Raw genomic sequence first — 7,342 nt, 5'->3', positions numbered from 1 at the left:
TGGGCAGCTCACCATCATAGAATCCACTATGAATTCTTCATTGTACCAGACTACCAGAGGGTGCTTGAGGATAATGTGAGGCCATCTGTTGGAAAGTTGAAGCTCAACCGAGGGTGGACCTTGCAACATGACAATGACCCTAAACATACCAGTAAATCCACCAAGGAATGGCTGAAAAGAAAGAAATGGAGGGTTCTGGAATGGCCAAGTTAAAGCCTGGATCTAAATCCCATCGAGATGTTGTGGGGGGATTTGAAACGAGCTGTGCATGCAAGAAACCCCTCAAACATCGCACAGCTGAAATAATTCTGCATGGAGGAGTGGGCAAAAATTTCTCCCAGTCGATGTCAGAGACTGGTCGACAGTGATAAGAAACGCCTACTTGAGGTTGTTTCTGCCAAAGGGGGCAATACCACCGATTAGAGCCAAGGATGTACTTACTTTTTCCACATGCGAAATTTGCATTTATGTTTTTTAAAATTATACAATGGACTACAAAATGTAAATGTTTCATGATATTTGTTATATTATATCACCTTTATCTTTCAATATTGTTGAAATGAAGATCAAATAGCTGTATGTTGAAATATGTTGAAAAAGTCAAAACTTTACATGGGGTGTACTTACTTTTTCACGTGACTGTATATATATATTGTTACGGATCGCGGTTTAGATGTTATGATGGGCCGAGCGGATGGTCCAACCGCGACCTAACAGGATCCCCAATTGGCCCGATTCCACCCGACGTTGACCAGATCGCACCGCAGATATTCAATCGGGAAACCTCTAAAGCGACCGAAAGAGAAGGAAAAGAGAAGAAGACAGAGTACGGAGGAAGAACAGATTTATTATACACACACAAGCAAAAAGAAAGTGACCAAAATTATTTACAGCAATGGATGGAAGAAGCAGTCACACAGTGCATCGTTAGCTTATCCTATTCAATTTACTTAACCCCAGGACAACGAGTAGGACAGACGACGTTCACACTTACACGGGGGATATTGCAGGCAGGTAGGGCTTGAGGTGGATTGCTGGAGAGGGAGGCAGGGTCGGAGGCAGCAGCTCTCAATTCCTCGCGGTTTTGGCGGGAAAACCCTCCGTCGCGTATCCGCTGCCGATGCTGTAGACGTCACGCGCTGGCTCGGTCACACCTGCTCCTCTCCTTCTGGTGGAGCCGTCTCCCTCCTCTCAGTGCGTCTCTCCAAAGCTGGTTTCCTCTCCGAGTACCTCTCCTCTTTGGCTTGGAGCGTCTCGCATCTCACCGCTCACAGCTCAGCTCGTATGTCACCTCTTCGCTCATCTCCCATCTCATCTGCCGAAGCAGTCCCTTCCAGTCCCTTTTATTACTCCGGGCGGAATCAAGCCGCCGGCTGCGAGGGCACGCCTACCGGGTCGCTAACCGCAGTGCTGGTTGGCCAAGTGGGGTTGGCTCACTCCTCCCCTCTATGACGAGGTGGAGACACGCCTTTCTTCTCCGAGATTAGCACATGGGCAATGGCGGCTTGCGGGATTGAACACCACTCGCACCCCTTTTGAAAGGAACTTTGGATAGCGGAGATGTTTGGGGAAATTGAAAGGGCCTACGCTTATTTTGTTTGATACAATGCAAAGTCAATCTAGTGGGAAACACATATTTAGCCTACATAGAATAAGGAAATACACTATTTAAAAAGATATATCGTGGCCTGTGTGTAAGTTTCATGGAATTAACTAGGAGGACGGCTGCGACCATTATTTACATTACGAGGGTGTTACACATAACAAAACCATACTTTTCACATTCGTTACACTTCCTTCAAAATTGTTACACTTCTCAAAAAAACCGTTACACTTCTCAAATTCATTACCCACTTCTCAAAACCGTTACACTGCACCCTCCTTTCTTCAGGCCGGGTCTCGGGCCTACAAAACTTTAACTTAGTGTGACACGTAGGTGTAATTCCCTCTACAATTAACCTGACCCTGAGTGTGACAATCTTAAAACACAAATAAGTATGTCCCCCTATTGCATTGCACCCTGTCTAACAGACTCAAGCCCACAGCTAACCGAATTACGGAATTATTCTCAAACTATACATTTACGGTGGGGAGCATTATTTACAATGACGTTATTTCTTATTTACAACGCAACCCAGGACCTGTGTTTTTTTTTCTTTTTTTAGGGAACAAGAAAAAGAAATTCCTGTTGGGAGGGAGGAGACAGCACGCATTGCATCGATGCACCAGTACCAATACCACCAAAGCACCCAAAAGCACCACAAAGCACCAAAAGCACCACAACGCACCAAAAGCACCACTCGGTGCACAGTCACCATGGTTCATAATAAACACAACAAAACAACTGGTGGTGGTCTTCTCTTTCTCTGCTGGGCCGATGTTCTTCCCAACGTCTTCTGGCTTCATGCGGCCAACTTGGAAATATAATAAAAAGCACAACTTGTGTTCGTTTATATTTAGGGCCTCAGGGGCCAACTAAGGGTGGTCCACCTGTTTGGCATAGGTGCCACCTTACCGAGGTCCGCAAGCAAGATTCCCTGGCCACTATGGCCGGTCTCCAACAGAGGTGCCCTGCCCCAGAACCTGGGGTCCATCAAGTGGTACTTGGCCGCAGAACAGCGGTCCATAAAGTGGTACATCAACGCAATGCATGCTGGTTCTGGGAATCTCGTGCGCACAATGGCCACCTCACGCACGCTCCCCTCGGCACCCAATGGCGCACAGGTCCTCAAGTGGGAGAGAAAAGGGGGGAAGACAATTGAGCGAGGGGTAAGGTCACAAGGGTACACGTCAATAAAGGCAATGCAGGGTGAAGTGCGTACGGAGAGCGAAGTGAGAAAAACTCGTCCCTACCATACGTCACCCCCCCCCTGTCACCTACACTACCCTTGCCCTTACCCCATATTTACAAGAATTTGCACCTTTACAAATTCGTCACTACGTCTTGTCTTCCCCATCTTTCCCTTCTACACCAAATTCGTCTCCAATCCCTTTACTTCAAAATTTGCCATCACCCAATTCGTCATCAATCCTCATAAGGAGGAAGAGATGGAATTACGCACAATGTCACACCCACGTCATGATGCGTCTCACAATCCAAAACATTTGCATCAAAAATAATTAAACATGGCATGGTGTGGAGTACCTGTCACCTCAGGTGAGGGGATGCAGATGGTGCGAGGAGACTCCAATCCTAACTATTCTCTAAATGACCTTAACACTCTTTATACTACCCGGGGTCTTTCCCTGCCAATCCATTGGCCACTTACACTATGGGTTCTAAAAACCAAATTCCCATTGACCAAACTGTGGTGCTTCTCAATTTGGGGTCTCACTCCCCCGATTCATCTCCCGGTGCCCTCGCACAATTTCTGGGCTGCGACGTGTAGCTCTCCCAGCAGGTCTACCCACCTGCACACCTCCACCACTGCAGTTGCCACCCGAGCTTACCTAGCTCCTCACCCTAACCTAACTAACTGGGGACAGCCCCTCCTGGCTCTGTCACCCCACTCGGTGCCCTCTGGCACTGGGCTACCCGGGTCCGTCCTCCGGATCCTCGGGCCCCATCCACAACAACTACTACCGGCTCCCAGAGCCCACCTGCGGCCTCACCTGGCTGACATCCTCACAGTGGTGGAGCGCCCAACCAACTACACACACTAACAGGCTACACGCCCAGCCATTTCCACAACACTAATGCACCCATCCAAAGACCATTCTTTCACCCGCACCACAGATGCCAATATCCAACCACAATTTACCTGTACCCTCTACCTAACACTTACACTACCCGCCCCGGGTATCCGTGATGGGGGTCCACTCTTCCCCCATTCACACCTTCGCACCATCCACTCCACTCCACAATTTCCACCATACTCACTCCACGACCATCCATTCCAATACTCCATACCATTTATTCCATACACCTGTCCTCCATTCACCTGTCGTTGCACACCTGTGCACTCACACCTGGTGCCACCTGCACCCTCCTTTCTTCCTGGACCATTTGGTCAACACAACACGCAATCACCACTACTCCCTCATACACTGCTCCATACACCTGTTCAGTTGCACACCTGTGCAATCACACCTGTTCAATCCTCAAACACACGGCATCATCTCATCTAACTACTCCCCTCTGAAACTTGCGCTTCCCAGTCGTCCCTTTAAACTATTGCGCTCCCACATCATTATCATCCACACTAAACTACCTGCGTCCCCACTACAGGTATCAGTCACTAACTAAACTTAACGTTACCTAATGTCATCTTCGCTAGATCCCTACACACGATATATCCTAACCCACCCGGGCTAGTTTTCACTGCCATCAACCCCATAAGCTATAGCGCATTTGCCCCACCTGTGAGGGATGGTGGAGTTGCCATCCCACCACATCGGGGACGTCCTATCAATTTCGCTCGTCCAAATTCCAACCAATTCAAAAATTTTCCATTTACTGCCAATTCTACCCACTATTATAAATTTCGTATCAAATCACTACCATCATCATCACAGTCCGCTATATCCTAGCCTCGGTGCGTCATGACATCATTAAACATCGGTGACATGACATGTCATGACATGTCATGACATGACATGACATGACGTCATGACATCGGTGCTTCCTAAAGCCGAGCAATGAATTCGGGTGGTTTGGTCGCCTGCAGGTTGAATCCGTCCGGCTTTCGGTTCAAGGGAGGTGGTTTGGTTGGACCGAGGTTCCATGCACCATCTCGGCGCGGCACCTTGCGGTCCCGGGCCCGATGGCTCAATCTCCCCTGGTCGGAACCCCGTCCCCACGAGGGGGCACCGTACCGCTTCCTCCCACTCGCCCTTGAACCGGACCGGTCGCCTCGCCCGCCAAGGCCCGGACTCGACCGTGCGGGGCGGGGCCAAGCCCGAATCGGCAACGACGCTTCGAAGAGAAGCGACGCAGCATCGATCCGCGCCGGGCCTCGCACCCAACAAAGCACACCGCGCCCCGAGTGCTCGCATCGGCTATCCGTCGCCCTAACCACTAACCCGGTTACCGTCGATGCTTCACTTGCATGCTCACACGCATACGCTACCCCTTTCACCCTCACAAAACCCGGCGTTCCAACGCCGTCCGTACATTCCACCAACGCTCTCCCTGTTACACACCACACCTCTCGCGCACACTCTTGCGCACACTTTGGTCCACACCTCTCCTCCGTTACGTCCTCCGTAACACTCACCATGGGCGTGCACTCTTGCATCCACCCACTAACGCGCTCACATGGGCTCTCCCACACCCGCGCTACCACCAACTCAGGTGTGCTTCCTCGCACACGTTCCACCACCACCTTACTCTCCGTGTCACACTTCGTACACCCCGACGTGCATTCTCGCTCGCACTCGGTTTCACACTCGCGCTCCGATGTGCCCTCTCGCACCTGCGCCATCACCAACTCACTATTCGTGTCACACTCCGTACACCCCGACGTGCATTCTCGCTCGCACTCGGTATCACACTCGCGCTTCGTAACACGCTCACCCCTTGACGCACACTTTTTTTTCACACGCGTGCCATTTCCACTCACACGGGACCCTTCACCAACGCCCGGATGCTTCCTCGATCCCAAGCGCGCGACAGTTCTTTTGTCGCTAATCATCCTCTTACAAAATCTCCCAGCACAATACACAACAGCACGTCTCACCTTCGGGGTTCTTCTTCCTCCCTGCATCAAAACCTGCAAACTTCCATTTGGATTAGCGAGTACAGCATCAGGATGTGCATTTAGACTTTGAGCAATTTCCATTCCTTCCTCCGATTGTTGCTCTTTTAACTTTAAGTCCCCGGTCTCTCCAATTTCAACTATACCCATAATTTCTTTGTTCACCTCGACGACCGTTGGCTTTAATAAAATTCCCTCTACCTCATCGGTCGCCGGCTTTTCCAAACCCCGGGTCGCGATTTCTACCCCGGTCATTGTACCCGTGCTTTTCTCCGCTTCGTTCAACCAGTGCTTCTCGATCCGCGTTACCTCCTCGTGCACCCCTGGGACCCCCTCGCCCACCATGCGATCCATGGTCTCCCCACATTTTTGCATGCGGTCACCCATTCTGTTGGTTATTGCTTCAATTTGGTTTCCCAATCGCTCACTGTTAGCATCCATCCGGTTCCCCATTACCCCCATTTGGTTTCCCATTACCCCCATTTGGCCCTCCAATCGCTCACCCTGATCATCCATCCGGTTCCCCATTACCCCCATTTGCCCCATAAGGGCCCCCATCATTCTGCTTTCCATTTGCTCCATAATGTCGTTTTCTTTCTGCATTTCCACCATGAATTGGGCCATGAAGGCTTGCATTTGGGCCACCGTTGGTAGTACAAAGGGTGCGGCCGCAGCTGCCCCAACCTCGTGTGCGAGAGCGCCATTTTGCGCGCCCGTAACCTCGTGCGCGAGGGCGCCATTTTGTGCGTCTGAAACCTCCGCAACCACATTGCCATTTTTCTCCTCCTCCCTTTCCTCCACATACATTTCCCCGAGGTCCTGGGTCGATTCCACCCTGTCTATCTCTCCCACCGACATCCGATCGCCTTGATTGTCCATGGCGCGATCTCAAAATTCGGGTTTTGCTTTAAAACAAAACAAATTTCGTCAGCTTGTAATTTTGACCAAAAATTTTTTTCTACACGTTTTAAAAATTTGGTTCGGGCCTCGAATCCCACTCCCAGACACCAATTGTTACGGATCGCGGTTTAGATGTTATGATGGGCTGAGCGGATGGTCCAACCGCGACCTAACAGGATCCCCAATTGGCTCGATTCCACCCGACGTTGACCAGATCGCACCGCAGATATTCAATCGGGAAACCTCTAAAGCGACCGAAAGAGAAGGAAAAGAGAAGAAGACAGAGTACGGAGGAAGAACAGATTTATTATACACACACAAGCAAAAAGAAAGAGCGACCAAAATTATTTACAGCAATGGATGGAAGAAGCAGTCACACAGTGCATCGTTAGCTTATCCTATTCAATTTACTTAACCCCAGGACAACGAGTAGGACAGACGACGTTCACACTTACACGGGGGATATTGCAGGCAGGTAGGGCTTGAGGTGGATTGCTGGAGAGGGAGGCAGGGTCGGAGGCAGCAGCTCTCAATTCCTCGCGGTTTTGGCGGGAAAACCCTCCGTCGCGTATCCGCTGCCGATGCTGTAGACGTCACGCGCTGGCTCGGTCACACCTGCTCCTCTCCTTCTGGTGGAGCCGTCTCCCTCCTCTCAGTGCGTCTCTCCAAAGCTGGTTTCCTCTCCGAGTACCTCTCCTCTTTGGCTTGGAGCGTCTCGCATCTCACCGCTCACAGCTCAGCTCGTA

The 7,342-nt window shown here is 50.6% G+C and overlaps 1 long non-coding RNA gene across 1 annotated transcript in view; it reads left to right on the top strand.

Annotated features, from left to right (window-relative positions):
* The window catches only part of LOC137434752 (uncharacterized), a 171,435-nt gene extending 169,200 nt beyond the window's left edge, over positions 1–2,235 (top strand). Inside the window, exon 4 of the long non-coding RNA XR_013624501.1 lies at positions 2,166–2,235. This is a non-coding gene — a long non-coding RNA (uncharacterized LOC137434752). The remainder of the gene's footprint in view (positions 1–2,165) is intronic.
* Positions 2,236–7,342: the final 5,107 nt, after the last annotated feature.

This window comes from Myxine glutinosa, chromosome 9, assembly GCF_964187855.1.
Source record: "Myxine glutinosa chromosome 9, kmMyxGlut1.1, whole genome shotgun sequence".
NCBI lineage: Eukaryota > Metazoa > Chordata > Myxini > Myxiniformes > Myxinidae > Myxine > Myxine glutinosa.
Note: the sequence above shows the minus strand (reverse complement) of the source record. Positions and strands in the feature narration are given on the sequence as shown.